At 43.4% G+C, this 25384-nt stretch overlaps 1 long non-coding RNA gene across 1 annotated transcript; it reads right to left on the bottom strand.

Annotated features, from left to right (window-relative positions):
• Positions 1 to 837: 837 nt before the first annotated feature.
• Positions 838 to 23991, bottom strand: LOC115619188. The gene is made up of 3 exons (XR_003994945.1): positions 23980 to 23991; positions 14907 to 14912; positions 838 to 923 (listed from the first exon to the last, which is right to left on the bottom strand). It is a non-coding gene; the product is annotated as an uncharacterized LOC115619188 (long non-coding RNA).
• Positions 23992 to 25384: the final 1393 nt, after the last annotated feature.

The raw sequence follows: 25384 nt of genomic DNA, 5'->3' as shown, positions 1-25384 counted from the left end.
GCCTGCACTCTGCTGACAAAGGAATTGAGAAAAATGCGCTGGCAATATCAATTCTGGCATCACACTTGGCTGCCTTTGACTCCAGTTCATATTGAATTCTAGCACGTCTGGTACAGGAGCACTCAGTGGCGGTGTGACTTCATTCAGGCCACAATAGTCTACTGTTAGTCTCCACCCTTTGAGTCCTTGAATTACCCTCTCCTGATATAGTCTATGCCAAAGATGCACGGAGCTTCTGGACCAGTCACAATGGGGTGCTTTTGCCACTCCTTCCCAGTCAGGCTGATTTCAGCCTCCAATACAGTCAGCTCTTGGCATCCCCCTGTCACTCTAGAAATACAAATGGTTTCTACCCCTTGATAGCTTGATGACATCAAGGTACACTGTGCACCAGTGTCTACTCAGGCCTTATACTACTGTGGGTCTGATGTGCCAGGCCATCTAATCCACACAGTCCAGTACACCCAATTGTTCCTCTCCTCCACCTGGCTGGAGGCAGGGCCCCTCTAATAGTGATCATAAGATTCTTCACTTACTTCTTGTACAAAGGGATTAGAATTCCTTCTCGTAGGAGTCGGAGTAAAATCAGCTCTTTCGCTCCATCTGGGAAACTGCCCAACAGAGATTGGAGCAGCAACTTTCCTGGGAGGTTCTCCATTCACAGTTGTTTTTCCTTGCAATTCACATACCCGTTCCTCTAGAATTAATGTAGGTTTTCCATCCCACTTCTTCATGTCTTCTCCATGATCCTACAGGTAAAACTTGGGTTATTCCTCCCCAAGTGCAGTACCCTACACTTGCCCTTGTTGAACCTCATTAGGTTTCTCTCTGCCTAAGTCTCCAGCCTATCAAGGTCCTGCTGAATGGCAGCACAGCCTTCAGGTGTATTAGCCACTCCCGCCCAGCTTTGTATCATCTGCAGACTTGCTGAGGGTACATTCCTTTGTATAGCCACCATACTTGTCACTGGAGTTTGAGTGGTTGCAGTGCTTTTTATGGGGATAAAAATAACTGCAGTGCCTGTTGCCAGAGTTTGAGTAGCCATGGTACTGGTCATCAGAGTTTGAGTAGTTACAGTGCTTGTTGGGGAGATTGAAGTGGCTGCAATGCTTGTTGCCAGGGTTTGAGTAGCCATAGTACTTGCCACTGGGATTTGAGTAGCTATAGTGCATGTTGCAGGTGTTGAGGTAGCCACAATTCTTGTCACCAGAGTTGAGTAGCCACAGTGCCTGTCACTGGAGTCTAAGTCCCTCTCTTCCTTTGAGCCACAGTGCTTCTCACGGGCGTCTGAGTGGCCACAGGTAACTGTTTAACCCTAAGCAGGATCTGAAACATATTCAACAACATGCTGGTTCTTAGCTGGTTTCAAGGGTATCCAAAGGATATTAACAAACTTTAAAATTCTCATGTATTACTGTAATTATCGGGGAGGGGGAGAGGGAGAGGGGCTGTAGGAAAATGTTTCTATTACCGGTTGGCTCTCTGAGGAGAAAAGGCCAAAGGTGTAATTGTTAATAGTTCCCAACAGATGGCTCCCGAGGGACAAAGGTGACGACATTACTGAGTGCACATACCAGATTAGTCTCATGACCAGCAATTCTATCATATCATAACCTAGCACTACAAAGTACAACAAAATTATAACCTTAGCCCAAGCCCCACGAATAAGCATCACCATAGGGAGCACATATGACAAGAACAGTATTACATAGCGTACCAGTGAGCGCACACACATGAGCTTTGAGAATGATGAAGCAACATTGTGACCAGTGACTATTACAATACAATGAATGCTTACAACGAATTTGTTTTAACATGGTCTGGTCATATCCATCATTATCTCAACCCTTTGTGCCCCACATTGGGCACCAAAAAGGACTGTCATGGTTTAAACCCAGCTGGCAACTAAGTACCACAGAGCCGCTTGCTCATTCCCCCCACAACTTAGTAACAACTAAAACATTGGTGTGTTATCAACATTATTCTCAGACTAAAGCCAAAACACAGCACTGTACCAGCCACTAGGAAAAAAAATAACTATCCCAACTGAAACCAGTACAAATGTCTTTATCAATGATCTGGACAAGGCGATCAAGTGCATAGACTTAGTAAATTTGCAGACAACACCAAATTGGATAGGAGTGTTGATCTACCGGAAGGTAGGATCTACAGAGGGTTCTGGACAGGCTTGATCGATGAGGTGAGGCCAGTTGTGTGAGGTTCAACAAGGCAAAGTGCTAGCTCCTGCACTTGGGTCACGACACCCCCATGCAATGCTACACACTTGGGGAAGAGTGGCTGGAAAGCTGCTTGGCAGAAAAAGACCTGGGTGTGTTGGTCGACAGTCAGCTGAACATGACCTGGCAGTGTGCTCAGGTGGGCAAGAAGGGCAATAGCATCCTGGCTAGTTTCAGAAATAGTGTGGCCAGCAGGACTAGAGCAATGATCATCCCCACTGATGTGGCCCCACCTTGAATCCTGTGTCCAATTTTAGGCCCCTCACTCCAAGAAAGAAATTGAGGTGCTGAAGCATGTCCAACAAAGAGCAACAAAGCTGGTGAAGGGTCTAGAGCACAAGTCCTATGAGGAGCGACTGATGGGGTTGTTTAGCCTGGAGAAAAGGAGGCTCAGAGGAGACCTTATTGTTCCCTACAACTACCTGAAAGGAGGTTGTAGCTAGGTGGGGCTTGGTCTCTTTTCCCAATTGACAAGTGATGGGACAAGAGGAAACGGCTTCAAGTTTCACATGGGGAGGTTTATATTGGACATTAGGAAAAATTTCTTCACCAAAAGGGTTGTCAAGCATTGGAACAGGCTACCAAAGGCAGTGGTTGAGTCACCATCCCTGGAGGCATTTAAAAGACATGTGGATGTGTCACTTAGGGACATGGTTTAGCAGTGGACTTCCCAGTGTTACATTTATGGTTGGACTTGATGGATCTTAAAGGTCTTTTCCAACCTAAATGATTCTATGATTCTACCCAAACTATTCTATGATTCCATGAATAACACATTCTGTTACATATCCTCCAGGTCTGGATCTATTGGTGGGTGGCATTAAAGTGGACAAATTTCAGATCAATTTACTTCACAGGAGTTTAGAAATGTGGGCTGGAAGGGACACTGGTGGTCATGTAGTCCAATCTTCTACTTGAAGTGAAACTATTTATCAGACTAAAAAAATATTAGCCATGGCTTTTTTAGCCAAGTCTTGAAAAACCTCCATGGACTGAATGCAACTCTGGGCAGCCTGTTCCAGTGCTGCACTAGTTTTTGCTAGCAAAAACATCCTTTCTAATGCCCCTAATGTCCAACCTGAGCCTTCCAAGCCACAATTTCTGGACACTGCCTCTGTTATATCATCTAGCACTACCAAGAAATTGGCTGTAATTGCCCCTCAAATAGTGATAGGTAGCTATTAGATCACCCCGTAGTCTCCTCTTAAGTAGTTTAAGTAAATCCTTCAGCCTTTTGTCACAGCATATATGTAGGCCCCTGGCCCCACTGATAGCCCTTCAGTAGACCCGTTCCAGTTTGTCCACTCAAGTGGAGGGATGAGATCCACCTGTCTAGAAGGGGCAAGGGAATCTTTGGCAGCAGGCTGGCTAAGTTGATGAGATGGGCTTTAAACTGAAGGACTTGGGGGGCAGGGTCCAAAGTGGCATCATTCACACCGTTGCAACTAACTGGGGAACAAGCCAGGTCAACCAGAGCAGTGACAAATGCTCCTTAACTGCCTCCCAAGTTAGCAGAAGGCCAACCACCTTTGTGTGTATACCAATGCATGCAGCCTGAGGAGCAAACAGGAGGAAGTGGAGCTCTGTGCCCAGTCAGAAAGCTATGATACCATAGGAATAGCTGAAATATGGTGGCATAATTCACATGACTGGAGTATCACAATGGATGGCTATAAGCTGTTTTGTAAAGACAAGCAGGGAAGAAAAGGAGGAGTCGGAGTCATGTTCTATGTTAAGGAGAACCTTGAATATACAGAAGTCAACTACGGCGATTGTAGAAGCCCTATTGAATGCCTCTGGGTTAAGATCAGAGGGGTCCATCTCCAAGGGGGATCTTACAGTAGGCATCTGCTACTGACCTTCAAACCAAGATGAGAAGGCCAATGAAGCAATATTTAGGTCACTCAAGCAAGCCTCAGCTCAACAGAACCTGGTTCTTATGAGTGACTTCAACTACCCAGACATTTGTTGGAAAAACAACACAGCAGCCCACATGTCATCCACCAAGTTCCTGCAGTGCGTGGAGGACTGCTTCCTCATACAAATGTTAGATGTGCCAACCAGGAAACAGGCAATGCTAGACTTGCTACTCACAAACCAAGAAAACCTGCTTTGTAATATCTTGGTTAGTGATAGTCTTGGCTGCAGTAATCATAATATTGTGGAGTTTGGGATCCAGCTGAGAGTGCTGAAGGTTAGTACTAAGACAAAGGTTTTAGATTTCAGAAGAGCAAACTTCAGCTCACTCAAAGCTCAGCTGGGAGGGATTCTGTGGGAAGCTTCCATGGAGGATAAAGGAGCTAGCAAGTGCTGGGACATTTTCAAGAATGCTCTCCTGGAAGCACAAAAGCAGTTCATCCCCTTTAAAGGTAAGGGAAGTAGGTGGGGCAAGAGACCCCCTTGGCTTAGCTGCAAGCTTCTGAGCCTGTTCAAAACCAAAAGAGAAGCATACCAGAGATGGAAAAGCAGACAAATAACTGTTGAGAACTACAAGGGCATTGCCAGGGTGTGCAGAGACACTGTTAGAAAAGCAAAAGCCTAGCTTGAACTGAAACTGGCCAGAGATGTCAAGAACTACAAAAAAGGGTTCTTCAGGTACGTAAGCAACAAGCAGAAACAGAAGGAAAATATTGACCCACTGCTAGGCAAGAGAGGGGAATTAGTTACTAACAATGCTGAAAAGGCAGAGGTTCTCAACTCTTTCTTCATCTCTGTCTTTATCGGCACTGTTGGGCCCCAGGTCTTGGGATACAAAATCCAGGTTGGTGCAGACACAGATCCACCATTAATGAAGGAAGAGTTGATATGTGAACTATTACAGGAGATTAGCCTCTAAAGATCAATGGGCCCTGACAATATCCACCTGAGGGTGTTAAGAGAGCTCGCTGACATCATTGTGAGGATGCTCTCCATAATCTTTGAGAAGTTGTGAAGATCAGGGGATGTCCCAGAAGACTGGAAGAAGACTAATGTCACCCCCATCTACAAGAAGGGCTCAAATGAGAATCTAGGAAATTATAGGACCATCAGTTTTACCTCAGTCCCTAGGAAGATTATGGAGCAAAGCCTCCTGGGGTCTATCACAAGTCAAATGAAGCACGTGACTGAGGAAAACCAGCACAGATTCACCGGGGCAAATCATGCTTGGCAAACCTGATCACCTTCTTACAACAAAATAACCTACTCAGTTGATGTGGGGCAAGCAGTGGACATAGTCTACCTGGATTTCTCCAAGACTTTCAATACAGTTTCCCACAGCCCCCTCCTAGAGAAGCTGACACTTCACAGTCTTGACAAGTGGTCTGTGTGGTGGGTGGGGAACTGGCTGACCTGCCACACCCAGAGGGTGGTGGTAAATAGCTCCTTTTCCAGCTGGCAACCTGTCACCAGTGGAGCCCCCCAGGGATCAATATTGGGTCCAACGCTGTTCAAGGTCTTCATAAGTGATCTGGATGGTGGGATCAAATGTACCCTGCTGAAGTTTGCCGATGACACCAACTTGAGTGGGGAAGTGGACACTTTGGAAGGGAGAGCCACCTGGATAGGCTGGAAGAGTGGGCTAACAAGAACCTTATGAAGTTCAACAATGACAAGTGTAAGGTATTCCACCTGGGTAAACACAATCCAGAATTGCAGCACAAGCTGGGATTTACTTGGCTGGGGAGCAGCTTTGTGGAAAGGTACCTGGGGGTCCTGGTGCACAGCAAGTTCAATATGAGTGACCAGAGTGCAACTGTGGCAAAGAAAGCTAACAGGATGCTGGGTTACATAAACAAGGAGATCACCAACAGAGATAAAGAAGTCATTACTCTACTCAGTGCTTGTCAGGTGTCCTGGTTTCAGCTGGGATAGAGTTAATTTTCTTCCTAGCACCTGGTGCAGTACTGTTTTGGCTTTAGTCTGAGAATAATGCTGATAACACAGCAATTGTATTGTGCATCACTTGTTCATTGGGGGGGTTTCCCTTTTAGTTTTTTATCTCTTTCCTTATAACTTCCCTTGTTATTATTAGTAGTATATTTTACTTTATTTTAATTATTAACCTGTTCTTATCTCAACACACGGGTTTTACATTCTTTCAATTCGCCTCCCCATCCCACATGGGAAGGGGGGGAAGGGCGGGGGTGAGTGGGGCTGTGTGGTACTTAGTTGCCAGCTGGGTTTAAACCACATCAGGCCACACCTGGAATACTGCGTTCAGTTTTGGTTCCTGCTCTACAAAAAAGATGTGGACAGGTCCAGAGAAGGGCCACAAAGATGAGTAAAGGACTGGGAAACCTGTCATGAGGAAAGGCTGAGTTTGTTCAGCCTAGAGAAAAGAAGGCTTAGGGGAGACCTTATCATCATGTTCCAGAATTTAAAGGGTGGCTCCAGAGAAGATGGAGACTCCCTTTTTACAAGGAGTCATATGGAAAAGATGAGAGGTAATGGGCACAAGTTACTCCTGGGGAGATTCCTGCTGGACACAAGAGAAAAATTTTTCACAATGAGAACAATTTGCCATTGTTATAATCTCCCCAGGGAAGTGATGGACTCCCCAATGTTGGACACTCAAGATTCAGCTGGACAGAGTGTTGGGCCATCTAGTCTAGGTCATGCTTTGCCTAGAAAGGTTGGACCATATGATCCTTGAGGTTCCTTCCAACCTGGTATTCTATTATTCAATGATTCTATGAAAACTTAAGGCAATATTCCAGAGCCAGCCTCACCAGCACAGAATGGTGTGCGATAATACATTTCCTCAATCTGCCAGCTATACCCTCCTAATGTAGCTCAGCACATCAGCCAGGTTTGCCTTATGTCCAACAAGAGTGCTCTTGTTGCCAGTCCATTCTGAGCTGTACCAATGCATGGGCTTCTTCCACTTTATTGAAACTCATGAGCTACCTGTTGGCCCAATCCTTACATTTATCAAGATCTCTCTGCACTGAGATTCTGCAATTCATTGTGTTAGGCACTTAACCTTGGTTAGTGCCACATTTCAATTATGTTGCTCAAAGTGTTTCTTTGTGTCTTGAGATCTCCTCCTTTGAAGCCCTCACAGCTCCATCACTATTGATTTGGATCTCCTCCCATCCATGTGGTATATAATCCCACATAGTTAATGTCATATATGAGGACACTGAATTAACAGATTGTATAAATGATTTACCCTCTTGCTTTTCACAGGTTTTGTTAGTGCTGGGGAAAGAAAACGAATTAACTCCATTCCCATTGGGTTAAATAGAAACTGGATGTCGAGTACATGCAAAAAAGGATACCTTCAATTTATGGAAAAAAGCCTTTAATATTGATGGTTGGGTTTTTTTCTATAGTCTATATATAGTCATTTATTATTAATGTGTGTCCTGAACCTCCTTATTTTTCCTGTATGGGAGAACAACAGCAGGAAGGAGACATATATGTGTATTATTTAAACTGAGGAAGGGACAGGTGAAAAATTAAGTGACTTCCTGTTTAATAGCACAAAATGTTTACACAAATAGAAATGGAAACCACTAAGAGAAATGCTGAGAAGATATTTGCAAGAACTGATGTCATGCAAGGATAATGATACATGAGCTACTATTCTAAGACTTTTACTGCAAGGTATAAGGAAGTAGCTACAATATCCTGAGAAAGAATGTAATGGAGATTTGATAGAGCATGTCAGGTATTGATGAGGTCACATGGATGTTGGGGACAGGGCAAACAATTCTGAGATCTGATGAATCAGAGATATTGGGCAATTATTTTACTTGATCCCCATAACATCACATGACTAATGTTAACATTTGTAAATCTGTGTGGCTTTCCTTCATTATAGGAATGTTGTAAGGAAAAGAACTATCTGAACTATCCTATTTGTTTTGTATGAATAATAAATTATGTTACAAAGGTTGTTGGTGGTGTGTGCACAGTTTGGGTTTTCAAACATATTGGAAATGTTCATTCAAATAATTTCAAGAAATATTTCAATAGAGGCTTGCAAGCAGGCATTTTATTATTATACAAACTGTACATAAGTGTCACTGGTTCTATCTTTACATTTAAATGACAGGACTTCATTGTCAGCTAGGTTCCATTGACTTGCTAGACCAAGCCTTAGCTGACAGACTGGAAAAAATTGGAAATATTTTCTAGCTAAACTACTTTTCAGCAAAAAACTGAATTTTTTTATTATTTTTTTTCCACAAAGATTTTCTGTTTTCCATGAAGAGGAACAAACCTTTTTTTTTTTTTTTCCCAAATCATGGAATTACTCAAAATCAGTAAAGGTTTTCTTTGTGGTTGAAGTTTAATATATTTCAGCTGTAATTAAAGACTTTTTTTCTGAACGGTGCCTTTGCAAAGTGTACTGTGAAAGATATATCTGTCATGGGTTTACATTTTAAAGGAAGGGGAAAAGTCAAAGGAACAGAGTACTGCATATATAACCATCACAGCTTTCAAGTTTTAGAGAATAGTTAAAGTTTTTATAAGGTCAGGAGTGCCTACAGCTGAGAAACACTTTCTGAATAACTTCTGTCAGAAAAAGTTGTTTCATATCAACCTCTTTCCTGCAAAGCTGTATTGATTTCAATGAAATTTTCTACAGTCAGAAAGGGTTTTAATTCAGAAAAGATTCAGATTTAATTTTGGAATCTATTCTGAAAAAAAAAGATTACTTGATATTATTAGATGACATTATGTAAGTAACAAATTGTGCTTGTAAATGTTTCTAGGCACCTGCTATCTTGTGTTTCTTGCCGTCTCTAGCTCTTCATTTGTCTAGTGTAACACATGACTTAGATTTGGTTTATATTGAAACATTGGAGCACCTCCCATATGAAGACAGGCTGAGAAAATTGGGGCTGTTCAGCCTGGAGAAGAGAAGGCTGCGTGGTGACCTCATAGCAGCCTTCCGATATCTGAAGGGGGCCAACAAGGATGCTGGAGAGGGACTCTTCATCAGGGATTGTAGTGATAGGACAAGAGGTAATGGGTTCAAACTTAAACAGGGGAAGTTTAGGTTAGATATAAGGAAGAAGTTCTTTACTGTGAGGGTGGTGAGGCACTGGAACAGGTTGCCTCCATCCCTAGAACAGGTAAATACTCCATCCCTGGCAGTGTTCAAGGCCAGGTTGGACAGAGTCTTGAGCAACATGGTCTAGTGTGAGGTGTCCCTGCCCATGGCAGGGGGGTTGGAACTAGATGATCTTAAGGTCCTTTCCAACCCTAACTATTCTATGGTTCTATGATTTTGGAGAAAAGTAGTTGGTATTTATGATACTTAGCTTTATCCAGGTAAGTTGGCTGCTCATCAGGAAGCCGGTCTCCTTGCATAGCCAGCAAAGAGATGTAAGTGTATTTGTTTTCTGCAATGTTAATAGATGGGAATTCACAAGAACAGGAAGAGTAGATTTGAAGGCTGAGACAATTACTGCCATCCATTTGCTAAAATTGGATCCTACAAAAGCCTGAGCTCAGAAAGTGTTTTTATGAGACAATGTGTCAAATAATTACTTTTCAGTGACACAAACAGGACTTGTGTCCTGGGTTCAGCAGTAGCAGTCATTTTTCTCCTTCTTAGTAGCTGGTGCAGTGCTGTGTTTTCGACTTTAGTCTGGGAACAGTGCTGATAACACACTGATGTTTTTAGTTGTTGCTCTGTAATGCTTACCTCGATCAAGGACTTTCTTAGTCTCATGCTCTGCCAGGGAGGAGGGGAAGCCGGGAGGAAGCAGAGACAGGACACCTGACCCAAACTAGCCAAAGGGGTATTCCATACCACAGCATGTCATGCCCAGTATATAAACTGGGGGGAGTTACCCAGAAGGCCCAGATCGCTGCTCAGGTTGGGCTCGGTATCGGTCGGCGGGTGGTGAGGAATTGTATCCTCTCCCCTTGTTATTTCCCTTATCATTACTATTATTGGTGGTAGCAGTAGTGATTTTGTATTATACCTTAGTTACTGGACTGCTCTTATCTCAACCCGTGGGAGTTACATTCTTTTGATTCTCCTCCCCACCCCTCTGGGAACGGGGGGAGGAAGAAGGGGGGAATGAGCGAGTGGCTGTGTGGTTCTGAGTTACCAGCTGGGCTTAAACCACAACAACTTGTTACCCTGAATAAAGAGAAAGTGTTTCATATCAGCACTGAGCAGACCCCACTGATTTTTAGAATGAATATAGAATATTTAAACTATTGCATTATAAAATAATGTGAAAATATGACAATGGAACAATCCGTGAAGGTAAACATGTAAAAAGATCTTGTAATTGTGAAATCATTTCAGAAAATTCAGAAACTGAAAAACTTGGAAATGTTTTTTTCAGGACCTAGGGTTTCTATTTCTTCAAATATTCATTTAACTTCAAATTAATAATAAAACAAACATCAAACTGCCATTCCCATTAAACTAGATTTCTAAGCTTCAGTCAGCTTTAGGGCCAACCAAGCAGCTTGCTCATGCCGCTTTCCCATGCTGCTTTCCCATTGATGAATTATGTGAACTCTCCTATTTGATTCCCATTGCAGGAGGGAATGGACTAGATGACCTTTAAAGGTCCCTTCCAACCCAAGCTATTATATTATTCCTTCCAAGCAGCAAAGCATTTACTAAATCACAGTGTTCATGAGTCACATCTATCAACCACTGCTGCTAAGAGCAAATTTGGCACACAGATCACATTGTTATACCATTCTGTTTTGTATATCATCAGCTGGAGTTATTTTTCAGAACAGTGCTGAATGCCTATTACATGCTGCTTCAAGCATGTCGGTATATATTAATTTTACACTGACCAGACATATTTCATTTTCATGTATGTCATGAAAGGAGTCAGGAAGGTAATATTTATAATTTATACATAGAAGGTGACCCTCAAGGATGTGAAATCAAATTAATTTTAAAGTAGATTAGGTAAACTGCATTTAATTCCTTTTTGTATACTTTTTTTCAGAATTAAATTTTATTTAGATTAATTCAAATTCAAAGGGAATTTAATCAAATCAATTTCAGGCTACCTTTAGTACCTAACAATCTAAACCTGTAAGAATGCTTCACTTTAAATGCACACCTTTATATAAATCAGATTCATCTTCTCAATTCTCATCATGTTGTCAACCTGCCAGTTGAATTCCTGTGTATCCTAACTTGTTTTCTTATAATAAATACAACACTTCTGGGCTGGAGGATGCTAGTAGCTGCCAGGGTTCATAACTTTGATATATTGGTGATCTCAAACTTCAGTATAGCTAGTAGACTTTCATATAACCCCACTGAGAAAATAATTGAATATGCTTTTGTCTAGCAACAAATGAAACAGTAAAAACTGCTACCCAATTCACAGACCAGCAAGGTCCTAAGGAAAGCCTGGACCGTACCAGTCAAAAAGCTTTCTCTGTGACATTTTGCAAATGCAGACAATGGGTTCAGACTAGATCGTAAAGGTGCGTATATGTGAGTGAGAAGTTAACCTAAAAAAATGCAGTCAAAAAAAGCCAGGGCCAGCAAAAGAAGTACCAGCAGCATGGCCCTGGAAAAAAATCCAAAGATGGAGAGAAAGTTCTAATTTTGAACAGAATGCTGGCTTAAAATGGATTCAATTTTCTGAACAAAGAAACTGCATCCTGTTGTTTGTCTCTACTGTATTCAAGGAGACAGAATTCTGTGTACATTCTTTGTAAATAGAGAACAACACACCCCAGAATCTCAAACTCTCCAGATGTAACTTTTATTACATCAAGAGTCTTGGGTCAACACAGAATTATATGCCCAGTGTACTTGATATTCAGTTCATAGCTACCGTTTTTCTAAAATCTGCTGCCTTCATTAACTCTACTCCTCAGCTGCTTTTGCACAGATATAAGTATCGATCTTTGGCAGAAAAAATGGTCAATTCAAGAATGTAAATGCTACTTTTTTTTTAATTCTTCTTACATACTCTGCGTTGATGTAAATAGCAGAACAAGTCACCATATCTTTCTCTCCCTGTACCGTTCCCTGGAGACATGGAACACCTCTCTAGAAAGATGTGTTTAATACAAGGTCCTCATTCCTGGGGGAAGCTCCCCAGGTGCTGGCCTCTGTGACCTAGGCTGTTTTCAGCCAGTGTGAACCAACATACTCCTCTGTGACACAGCAGCTTTGTGTGACTGTACCTTGCCTGAGCTCACCTCTCAGTCTTCTGAGAAACTAGTAGAAATGATCAGCAAGAGGTGAAAGATGCTCATGGGGACCTGATTTAAAACCACCACAGTCACGATGACAAAGCAGCTTGGAGAGGAAGTTATTCTGTCTGAAGCATGATACTTTCGCATTATTCCTGCTGTAGATTTCTTATCTTTCTGGCTTAGAAAAATATTCTGTACACCATGGAGCCTACGATTGGGTAGCAATGAAATTCCAATGCTTTTAATTTCCCTAAGCACTTCTACTAGGTCTTATCACTGACTTTGGTATCCAGCTACTGAACTGAACAATATGGTAGATCTCCAATGCCTGCCACCTTGCTTTCAGGGTTGGAATGTAAACCAGTCCCACAGCTACACTCATGATACAGTGGTGTAACAAAGAGTGAGAATGAGTAAAAATTATGAGAGTGTGAGGGTATGAGGGGTCACAGAATATCCTTGTTTCAGTTAGAAAACTAAAATATAGGTTTCCCATTTCTTTCCTCCTGCTACTCCAAACCTCTCCTTCCCCTTCAGATAATGAGGTAAGGACAGCCTTATAAAAACATGTGTCTTGTATCAGTGCCTTGGTGTTTTTAGATGGGACAGATAATTGTTCTAACTTACTGTCCTCCAGGAAGAATATTGTGCATCAGCTCAAGTGATCAGACTAATGAAACCCATTGCAGGCTGGTGTAGCCTTTTTTTATATAGGATGAAGGCTTTCCATGAGGACAGAAAGGGAGAGGAAGAAAGTGATCTCACATAACCAGTTTAACCCTCGGATAATGAAGCCCTTTCTTGTAGACGCGGGAGTCACGGACAACGCTGAGACAACCAATGTGATCAAGCGATTGCCAAAGTTTATTGCTGATACATCTGATTATATAGTTACATTGCTCTGTTAGCTGTGTGTCATACACCCAGATACAATGATTTCATTGGTCCTCCCTAAAAGTCCAACATGCTTACTTGCTAAATGTTGCGGTTTACTTGCTAAATATTGCATTTCTGTCACCACCCTTAAGACCTTCTGCTTTTGTGGTTCCACATCCTATTTTTCCTCTCAGTGGAAAGTCCCAACATAACAGAGTTACTTCCTTATACATAGTTTTACTTCTTTATACATAGTGTTAGTTCCTTATACATAGCTTTAGCTGCTCTTGCTAAGTCTCTGTGGCTTCTGCTCGCACTTCCTTATGCATAGCCTTAGCTGCTCTTGCTAAATAACCCTATAGTTGCCAAAAGGCCTAAGCTCTGCTTCAAGCAATAGTTCTGCCCATTGATCTGTGGCCTCTGCTCACCTCCGTTACCAGCTTATCCACAAATCCCCCTTTTTGTTTTTTGAGCAGAGGCACTTACGCCCCGTCCTCATATACATGTCCATTTTCCATCATGAATGCATTGATGATGTCATTCGATGTAGGTGACTGTTGTACTAACCAGATTTTGGACATTGCCTTTTTCATCAACGCCTTCCCACAAGCAAAGATTCCACAAATAATGCACAAAAGAACTACAAGGGTTAATAACAGTTGCAATAAGCTATATATCAGCGGTTTTAACCACCCACTAATTCCCAAGTTCTTCAGCCAATCATCCAGTCCGGTCTCAATCCGAATTTTGCCAACATTCTCTCATAGCTCTCGGATCTTTGCATGTATCGATTTCGAATGATCAGATAAATTAAAACAACACATTCCATCAAAATCATCACAACCATGTCCATTTGCTAACAAAAGAAAATCTATAGCCACGCGATTTTGTAAAATAGCTTTACGATTACTATCAACATCTTTCATTAGGTCGGTTAAGATTTCTGAGGTGAGGTTAGCTTGTTTTGCAGCCCAACATGCCAATTTCTGCAGATTTGCATTAGCAATTGTAGATGCACAGCCAGGACAAAATATGCTGGCCAACAGATTTTCAGCCTTCCCTATAAGAGATACTGAATCATCACATGTTGATGAGAAGGTGTGTAATTCTCGTTTAGTTCGAGTTCTATTTTGTTTTTTGAAAAGTTCTACAGAGGGTGCTAGTAGACTAAGTCTTCCTAAATAACACGGTCCCCCAAGCAGAGATTTTGGGATGCCCTGCCAGGCACAATCACCACAAATCAAAAAGACTCCCTTAGGCAAAGCTAACGACATGTTTGTGAATAGTTCATGTCGACCAGACTCTTCGAGTCCCATAGCTCCCCCACACCATGCTCGGGTCTTGGAGGCGTCTCCTATCCCATATATACCCGACCCAGATACATCGGTCCATACCTCAAGTGCCTGGCATTGCACACCGCTCTCAGAGCTTATACACCTCATTCTAACCGGGGTATCAATTATATTAGCGCTAAAGCCAAAGCACAAGCCATCTTTAGTTCCATTTATGGATCCTGCTAGCTGTAATTCCTGTGGATCCCATGGTAACGTTTTATTCAAGTGCTGAATTAATAACACAGACATCCAGGCTTGTGTCCGGTTGGCGATATTACCTTTGACACAGCCTCCACACCACACCTGCTTGTTAGCCCCATACGCTTCACTGCCTCAAGCAGCTGAGCAGTAGACGTTCCCCTTGGCAATGTATTCAGAATTTGTTTCGTCTGATCATTGGCCCCATCAAAAGCCACAATAACTAATAATTTTCCCTTCATTTCATTACTCAAATCGGGATGTTTTCTTAATGCGTCAAACAGTCTATCAATAAATTGTTGGTAAGATTCTGTTGGACCCTGCTTAACAGACAAGAAACCTGGAGCAGTTTTATCATCAGGCAGGGCATACCAAGCTTTCAACACTTGCTCCTGGGACAAGGCTAAAACCGCCGTTGGCAAATTAGTTTGCTTCTGCGGATCATCATATTGAGCTTTTCCTTACAAAGCATCGGCTGTTATTCCAAGCAACAGATCTCCCGGCTGGCGAGGCTGACTAGCAACCCTTTGGCAGGCTAGATCCCACTTATTAAAAAACCACAGCTGCAAATGCGGAACAAGCAGCAACTGGGCAAGGAACCGAATATCATACGGCATTAAGATATAAGCTGAAAATATGTGAGCAATTATGGCCTGAGTATAAGATGACTTCAGGCCATAGGTGCTCATAGCATGTCGGGCCTCCTTAACTATTTTTAAGTCTAGTGTCTCCCATTCTTTTGCCCCCTGCGCCATAGTAAACACAGGATAAGCGGAGGGCCCCATATCAGTAAATTCCCCATCAATTATTGCATCCCGAATGAACCCGCGCCAACGATGTGCCGGATTATTACTCCCGGCGGATCCCACGGACCCATCCCCACCAAGCCCCCCTTTCAAAAAGGATTTAGAAGAGGGTGGAGCCGATGTCCCTGCTGCTTTGCCGCCGGCTTCCAAGGCTGCCAGCCTTTGTAGGATGGATTGATGTTTGTCCCCCGAGCCTGCGACCAGCTGTTGGTGAGCCAAGCAAACCGATTGATCAGATTCAGAGTCAGAATCAGGGAGTGGAGGATACAAGTCCGGCTCTGCCTCCGGAGAGTTCTGACCCGGATCCAGTTCGGACTCCGGGTCCCCTTCCTCTGGGTCTGGGGCAGGAACAGCCACTTCTGTCGTCTGCGATGCATTCTGCAGATGGCGACGGAGTTTTCCCTTGCCTGCTGTTTGTGTTGACTGTTTCGGAATCGTCCCAGGCACAACAGGAGGAGCAAACACCATAGCTGTGGCGTCTGCTCCTGAGCCTGACTGTTCCGAAGAGGGTGCAGTGGCCATAAGTACAGAAGCCACGGCCGTTCGCTCTGATTTCATCTCTTTCAAGGTCTCTAACATCAACCGCCACAAAGTGGAGTGTTTCTGCGCATCTTTTGTCCCTTTGCTGATCTCCTCCCATAGCGCTTGTCCTATATGCTCCCATTCAGAAATTGCAAATGCTGCTTGCACCGTGGGGATAAAGCCACGATCACGGCACCATTTTAACAGCCTCTGTAAGGCGGCACTGTCATATTGCAGCCCTCTCTTAGAGAGAATATGTTGGAGGAGCTTCATCACTGCCTGTTCCTCTTTGGATAGCGAGTGCCCCATCTCCTCCCCGGCTGCTCACCTGATCAGGGTGAGATTTCCAGTTTTGCAGGTACCTGACTGTCCTCCAGCACCGGGGCAGTGCTGATTTCAACCAGCTCTCCGCCCCCTCTTTTCCACCGGCTTGTCAGACTCGTCTGTACGAATCGCCGATCTGAGGGTCCCTGTTCGGGCGCCACTTGTGGACGCGGGAGTCACGGACAACGCTGAGACGACCAACGTGATCAAGCCATTGCCAAAGTTTATTGCTGATACATCTGATTATATAGTTACATTGCTCTGTTAGCTGTGCGTCATACACCCAGATACAATGATTTCATTGGTCCTCCCTAAAAGTCCAACAGGCTTACTTGCTAAATGTTGCGGTTTACTTGCCAAATATTGCATTTCTGTCACGACCTTTAAGACCTTCTGCTTTTGTGGTTCCACATTCCATTTTTCCTCTCAGTGGAAAGTCCCAACATAACAGAGTTACTTCCTTATACATAGTTTTACTTCCTTATACATAGTGTTAGTTCCTTATACATAGCTTTAGCTGCTCTTGCTAAGTCTCTGTGGCTTCTGCTCGCACTTCCTTATGCATAGCTTTAGCTGCTCTTGCTAAATAACCCTATAGTTGCCAAAAGGCCTAAGCTCTGCTTCAAGCAATAGTTCTGCCCATTGATCTGTGGCCTCTGCTCACCTCCGTTACCGGCTTGTCCACACTTTCTACTAGGTTAGCATTCTTGACAGCAAGATGAATGTAATCAAACTCTGCAGTGGCATCTTGAATTTTGGTTTGGATTGCCACCTCCAGTGGCCCCTTTTATTTACCAATGATTTCCAGATCACACATTTGCATCTGAATATGGGGTAAGTGCTGCTACAGGAGCTGTAATAGAAATTTTGCAAGGACTGCTTTCTGTCTTTCCAGGATTTGCCATGGGTAACTGTGGTTTTTGCTGCGGGATAGCACAATAGAAGCTGAAATACAGCCTTGGCTCAAGACCCATATCTTTACAGGGTCAAATTTTTCTTTATCTAACTCATAGAATCATAGAATGGTTAGGGTTGGAAAGAACCTTAAGATCATCTAGTTCCAACCCCTCTGCCATGGGCAGGGACACCTCACCATGTTGCCCAAGACTGTCCAACCTGGCCTTGAACACTGCCAGGGATGGAGCATTTACCACTTCTTCGGGCAACCTGTTCCAGTGCCTCACCACCCTCACAGTAAAGAATTTCTTCCTTATATCTAACCTGGACTTCCCCTGTTTAAGTTTGAACCCATTACCCTTTGCCCTATCACTACAGTCCCTGATGAAGAGTCCCTCTCCGGTATCTTCGTAGGCCCCCTTCAGATATTGGAAGGCTGCTATGAGGTCACCACGCAGCCTTCTCTTCTCCAGGCTGAACAGCCCCAATTTTCTCAGCTTGTCTTCATATGGGAGGTGCTCCAGCCCCCATATCATCCTCGTGGCCCTCCTCTGGACTTGCTCCAACAGCTCCATGTCCTTCTTATGTTGAGGACACCAGAACTGCACATATAACTATCTACTGCTTCCTGCCTGAAGAGAGGATGTTGCAGTTGCATCTGTCTAGAGGGAAGAAAGGGCAGAAAGAAAAAAGACTGCCGGAAAAGGCATAAAGCACAATATAATGACACTTTTGAGGCAAGTGATGCTATTCCTCCTCTCACAAAGGGGAGCTCCATAATATGAAAATGTATACCCTAACAGGACATTATTCAGGTTGCAAAGTCAAACACCCAAAGGTTAGCAGAAAAAAAAGTAAAAAATGGTGTGGTGAGGTGGGTTCTGACCAGGTGAGGAATGGATTCAAGCACCTCTACTAGCATGAAAACCAAACACCCCCATGAAATCAGCCACCCAGTGAGATCCATCAGCAGGAGCAGTGAGGTGGAGCGAGGCAGTCAGGTGATCTGCAGGGAAGAAATACTGTTTCTCCAGTGCTTGGAGGAAAACCTGAGGGTTTGATCTGTAACTTTGCTTTAAAGGTGTTGGAAACCTGTAATGAAAAATTAGAAGAGGAGGTAAGGACTGCCTATACTTGTCAGAATGGTTTGTAAAGGTGCTATGAGAAGGGCTTGTACCCTGCAGTGATGAAGGACCTTGGAAAATGGAGGTAGGGCTAAGTGCAGGGTTAAGCTAGAAGAAGTGAAAGACACAAACTGTGTCTCAGTTTATGACTGCATTTGTCTCCCCGATCAGCTCTGAAGCTGGTATTCAACAGTGCTGGCTGGTCCTGTCTGCTGGTTTTCTCTGGGGTAGAGTTAATTTTCTTCATAGCAGCTAGTATGGGGCTATGTTTAGGATTTGTGCTGAAAACAGTGATGATAACACAAGGATGTTTTAGTTACTGCTGAGCAGTGCTTACACAGAGTCAAGGTCTTTTCTGCTCCTCACCCCACCCCACTGGTGAGTAGGCTTGGGGTACACAAGAAGTTGGGAGAGGACACAGCTGGGACAGCTGACCCCAACTGACCCAAGGGATATTCCAGACTATATGTTGTCATGCTCAGCATATAAAATTGGGTGAAGAAGAAGGAAGGGGGGATGTTCAGACTTGTGGCATGTGTCTTTCCAAGTCACCATTATGCATGATGTAGCCCTGCTTTTCTGGAGATAGCTGAACACTTGCCTGATGATGGGAAGTGGTGAATGAATTCCTTGTTTTGCTTTGCTTGTGTGTGCAGCTTTTGCTTTCCCTATGAAACTGTCTTTATCTCAACTCATGAGTTTTCTCACTTTTAGTCTTCAGATTCTCTCCCCCATCCTACTGTGAGGGGAGTGAGTGAGCAGCTGTGTGTTGCTTAGTTGCTGGCTGGGTTAAACCATGACATCCTGAGAGTACTTGTGCTCTACTGAAAGGTGTTTTTCTTAAAATAGTTCCTGCCAATGCACAGAGGAGATTGAAATGAGACCCTCTCTCTTGCATCCACCCAGACTGAGCTTTATGGGAGAAAGAACAATTGATTATGGTAACGGTGACACACAGACATAGTGTAGTCCTTTTTTATACATCTTTTGCATCCCTTTCTCCCACCAGTGTGAGTCTGACCCCAGTGCCCCAGCCCTGCCACGGGCCACCCTGGCAGCTGCACTGCAGCTCCTTCAGCCCTGGGTCCGTTCAAAACTCATCACCCTGTAACACAGCAAGGAAAATCCTCACATCTCTTCTGCAAAACTGCCTGCAGAGACTTGCACCCCAAGATCAAGCCGGAAAGCTTTTGCTCAGTAACTGCTTTGCAAAATGCACTAGTCAGGAGGTATTGGCTGAGGAGACACCTTGGGTGGAGAGGACAGGACTTCAGGGAGAGGGAGGTGTGGTTGCACTGCTGGCTTTGCCTCCAGGCATACTCCTGCATAACTGCTTCAGAAAGCTGCAGGAGGGTCAGTAATATGAATGTACAATACAACAAAAAAAAAACAAACTACAGAGTAAGGCTTGAAAAACTACCTATTTAATGAAATGTTCTTGGAGAGTTTGCAGGTTTGAACAGTGTAGGATAGCTTTCTACTTGGTGGGCAACTAGGCCTCATCTTCATGTCTTTTATAAAGAAGAGGCAATGGAAATTAAAAAGTCCTATGTTATCCAACAGAGTATGAGTAGTTGGGTGGGTTCATGCTGCACAGGAATTGAATATGCTAATACAATTCAGATAGCAGGACTACTGACCTCACTGCTGAAATCAGGCACCTGAGTAGATGTCTTCATCAGGTGTTTATTAGTAAAATGAGTGCAACCATTTAAAATGTATTTGTTCCAGAGCTGATTGTTAAAGAAGAGTGGGTGGAACGGGATACATGAGCATGACTCATCCCCTTCAGAGTGAAATTAGGCAGGTTTGCTTAACCTGAGGATGATATAATTAAAATGGACTAACTTCACTGGACTGGGTTACACTTGAATGATGCATTGTCATGATCCATTCTGCTGGTTGGCTGTTGGGTGGCTGCCTCCTACAGAGTGATGGTAACAAGCATGTGTGAACTACTGTTATCATAAGAAATTGTACTGTTTTTGCATGGAAAGGGTTTTTTCTTGGGGGGGGTACAGGGGTGGCTTCTGTGAGAACCTGCTAGAAACTTCCCCTATGTCCAATAAAGTCAATGCCAGCTGGCTCCAAGATGAACCCACTGCTGGCCAAGGCTGAGCCCATCAGCTACAGTGGTAGTGCCTCTGAGATAGCATATTTAAGAAGGGGGAAAAAACCCTAGGCGGAACAATAGCAGGAGAGAGAGAGGAGTGAGAATATGTGAGAACAACTCTGCAGACACACAGATCAGAGAAGAAGGAGGGAGAGGAGATGCTCCAGGCACCAGAGCACAGATTCCCCTTCAGCCCATGGTGAAGCAGGCTATCCCCCTGCAACCCATGGAGGTCCATGGTGGAGCAGATATCCATCCGCCTGCAGCCCATGGAGGACCACACACTGGAGCAGGATCCTGGCAGAACCTGTGGACCTGTGAAAAGAAAGGGGCCCACGTGGGAGCAGGTTTGCTGGCAGGACTTGTGACCCTGCAGGGGACCCACACTGGAATGGTCCATTCCTGAAAGACTACAACCCCATGGAAGGGACCCACACTGGAGTAGTTTGTGAAGAACTGCAGCCCGTGGGAAGGAGTCATGTTGGAGAAGTTCATGAAGAACTGTCTCCCGTGGAGCAGGGGAGGAGTGTGAGAAGGAAGGACCAGCAGAGAAAAACATGTGATGAACTGACTGGAACCCCCATTCTCCATCCTGTGTGCTGCTTGGAGGGGAGGAGGTAGGGAAAATTGGGAGTGAAGGGAGGGGTGGGGAGGAGGTGTTTAAGATTTGGTTTTATTTCTCATTATCCTACTCTGATTTGATTGGTAATAAATTAGTCTGTTTTGTCTGTGACAGTCATTGGTGAGTGGGTCAATCTACCACAGCAACCCCGGCCATTTCTGCACAAAATATTTGAGAGTGGCATTAGTTTTGCCAGTGTCTAATCCCAACTTGTTGCTCATGCAAAGTATGCATCATACAACCTTGTAGAACTTGCAATAGAATTAATCTCAGTTTAATAAAAACTCTCATTAGGAGAAAGCTTTCAATTTTTTCCCCTTAAGTAAGATCACATTTCTTTCCAAGCTCCCAAGCAGTGTTTGCACGTGCGTTTATCTGACCTATATCATCTTGGATCTTGCTAGTCTTGGTGCTGGTCTCATAGAATTCCAAGATAGATTTGTACTAAGTACAATCCTGTTTCAATTTTAGTGTAACTTTCTTCACAGCAGGATTTTACCACTGCTTTCAGTTTTCATTGTATTTATGTGGCTGTATGGAGGGCTGATTCTCTCTTGTGCAAATGCTTTATATACTGATTTTTAAAAAATCATCTTGGCCTATGAAACAAAAAAGTTAGAGTTATGCACTTCTAGAAAAGTCCTATAACTTGTAGTAGAAAATGGCAATATTTGTGAAGAATTAACCAGCTCGCAGATTTCCCTGACAAGATATCACTCTGTATTGATAGATATTTTTCTGGGTTGATAGCTGCCACTTGCTAAACTGTATTTCTTATAGAGTAATTTCTGTGATACCTTGTCTATCATCTTTATATTGTTCTCATCTCCATTAATTCATATAGTAGCTTTCCATAGGGTAGAAACACATTTCTTGTTTTCATACAACTATATAATTCTCATTTTACTGGGCCACATCTTTTAGTAGGCTAATTAGTGTCTCAGTCATAATTTATTCTTTAATGAGTTTCCATTGAGAATTGTAAGGGTACTTTAATGCAGAATAAAGTAAAATATAAACAGACAATCCCAGTTCCAAAAAAATAGGCCAACATTCTCTGCTGATGTAAATTGACAGAGGTGTGTTGAACACAAATAATCACACTACAAGAGATTTTTTAATCCAGGAACTAATTCACTAAAAGAGAATGGTGTCTGGCTCCATCTAAATTAAATCATTTATTAGACTACGCTGAATATACAATGCAACCATCAGGCACAGTCAACATGGATTCACAATGGGAATGTCTTGTCTGAGTAATTTGATCTTCTACAGTAAGGTCAACTGCCTAGTGGATGGAGGGAAGGTGGTGGATGGAGTTTTTCTGGATTTTAGTAAGGCTTTTGATACTGTCCCTCACAGTATCCTTCTGGACAAGTTGTCCAACTGTGAGATTGTCAGGTACATGCTGTGCTGGGTGAAGAATTAGCTGAATATCAGGGCTCAAAGGGGCTACATCTGGCTAGCACCCGGTCACCAGTGGTGTTCCTTAGGGTTCAATCCTAAGGCTAATTCTGTTCAATAAAATCAGTGATCAGGATGCAGGAGTTGAATGCACCATTAGCGAGTTTTCTGATGATCCCAAACTGGGAGGTGCTGTTGACCCTCTTGAGGGACAAGAGGCCTTGCAGAGGGATCTAGATAGATTGGAGCATTGGGCAATCATCAATGGGATGTAATTTAACACAAATGCCAGATTATGCACCTAGAGTGCAGAAGTAATTACAGAGTAATTCTGGGCACAAGTAAAAATTGGAAGTGGAGCAGCTGGAAAGCAGCCCTGCAGAAAGGGATCTGGGGGTGCTGTTTGACAGTAGGCTCAATATCAGTAGGCATGTCCTATGAGGAGTAGCTAAGAACTCTGGGTTTGTCTAGTTTGGAGAAAAGGAGGCTGAGGGGTAATCTCATTGTCCTTTACAGCTTCCTGAGGAGGAGAATTGAGAGAATTATCATAGAATACCAGGTTGGAAAGGACCTCAAGGATCATCTGGTCCTACCTTTCTAGGCAAGCATGACCTAGACTAGATGGACCAGCACTCTGTTGAGACCAAGCCATTAGGCCTTAGTTGAAATGAAATAACTTTACTTTTTAGCATAAGTATGAGTCAGCACTTAAACATGACTGCTCGCTTAGCAGGGGGCCCTCTGTGGGTGGGGACCTGCCCTTCTGGTGAGGCATGATAAGCAATGCGTTACAATTCGGGCCTGTAGACAGCTTGCGTCTGCTTCTGTAAATTGCTTCTAAGCAGGGACATCCCTAATGGTAAGATATGATAACAATTTGAACGAAGAACTAAGCACGTAGCTCGCAGGTATTAGCAGTTGATCAATAATACTAAAGCTAAAAGGTAAACACCTGTAAGAATCCTGATTAATACTAACCAATAGACTGTCATTGTAGCCCTAACCCAAGTGTGCAGTAGGATAAGAGAACTACAGTTATGTAACTTGCCAAATTGTATGTGTGGATGCTTTAGATAAAATTATATCAAGATGGAAATGTAAAGTATAAAAAAACCCCTGAAATTTACTGTGCTTTGGAGACGTGTATGGAGGTTTGAACCCCCATGTGCTCCCGGCGCCAATAAAGGTCTGTGCTTTACTTTATAGTGCGTACTGTGAAGTGATTTCTTTGAATCAAGTTGGCGACCCAGGCAGGAGACTCTCCATTCAGCTGTGAGACCCTCTGGGGCCGGGGACCCTCAGGGCGCCCCTGGAGAATTCTCCAGAGAGACTCCCTGGTCTCCGTTGGATCATCGCAGGAACAGACAAGACCCTGAGACATGTACGCAGCTTCAAAGCACTACCTTACTTTGTGGTTTTGGGCTACCCATAAGTCATACACTGGGTATTGCAGCACCGACCTACTAGCAGTATACGGGTGCTTGGGGTTAGAGTCCCCATTGTTGTTTGTGTGGATTGTGGGTTAAAGTCCCCCTGTGCGTATGTGGATAGAGGTTGAAATTTGTGCAATATTAGCTATTGTTATCAGCCTCCTAATTTATTACATATGGATATGTTTTAAGCCTCTGAATTCGGTATCCTGTATCTGTTGAATAACGTCTGGAACAAGAAATAGTAATTGAACTACAACTGCATGATATGGAATGAGTGAACTTATGTGTGAGATGTACAATTAAGTATGAAGCAAGTGTGGAGTTCTGATGCATGGTTCTGTTCTCCCGTGAGGGAAACAGCCGGAGATGAACGAAGCAAAAATAAATGTATATGTGAGACGTACAATTAAGTACGAAGCGAGTGCAGAGTTCTGATCCACGGTTCTGTTATCCCGTGAGGGAAACATCCGGAGACGGATGAAGCAAAAGGAAAATATATGTATTACATTGAGACTGCGCTTTGTTTGTTTCATCCTGGGAATGAATGTAAGACAGATTTCATTCTAAGTAGTATCCAGTGTAACGAAAAGTTTTGGGTAAAATTTGAATGGTATTTTTATTGCACAGGGTGCAGAATTTGGTCTGAATGGGAAGAAAAGTACAGGTTTGTGGAAGTAATTAAGGTATATTGCGGTTGAGAAAACGAAGTGAAGAATCAGTAAGGTGGGTAGTCAGCAAAGCAAGTAAAAATGGGAAACCAGGAAAGTCGAAATTTAATGCTTAAAAGTCCCCTGGGTTGCATCTTAAAACACTGGAAGGAAATTGGAGATCCCCCAGGAGGAATCACAAGCAAAAAGACCTTGATAAAATATTGTAACCAGTGGTGGCCATTGTATAAATTGGAAGGGGGAGAAAAATGGCCAGAAAATGGATCCTTAAACTATGATACGATGTTAGAGTTAATGCTTTTCTTACGAAGGGAAGTGGGATGAAGTCGTTTACGCAGATATGTTTTTCACACTCTGAGAACATCCAGAGTGGCAGAAAGCATGTGGGATAAACATAGCACCCAAGGATCCATTTGTATTAACTCTAGAAAGAGAGAATAAAAAGGAAGGAGTAGGGAAATTGAAGCAGTGTTGCTCATTACGCTCTATAGGCCAGAGATGCTTGAAATACAAGGGGGGGGGGGGGGGGCTGAGGAAATGCTAGAAGATTTTGTTAGCCCCAGGGAAAGTGCAGAAAAAGCATCAACTCCTCCCCCTTCTCTGGAGCGTGAGCAGCGAAAGGAGACAGGAAGGCAACAAAACTCGCTGCTAAGCGGGAGGACATGGGCCAAGCTGTGAGCTTGATCGGC

This window comes from Strigops habroptila, chromosome W, assembly GCF_004027225.2.
Source record: "Strigops habroptila isolate Jane chromosome W, bStrHab1.2.pri, whole genome shotgun sequence".
Classification (NCBI taxonomy): domain Eukaryota; kingdom Metazoa; phylum Chordata; class Aves; order Psittaciformes; family Psittacidae; genus Strigops; species Strigops habroptila.
Note: the sequence above shows the minus strand (reverse complement) of the source record. Positions and strands in the feature narration are given on the sequence as shown.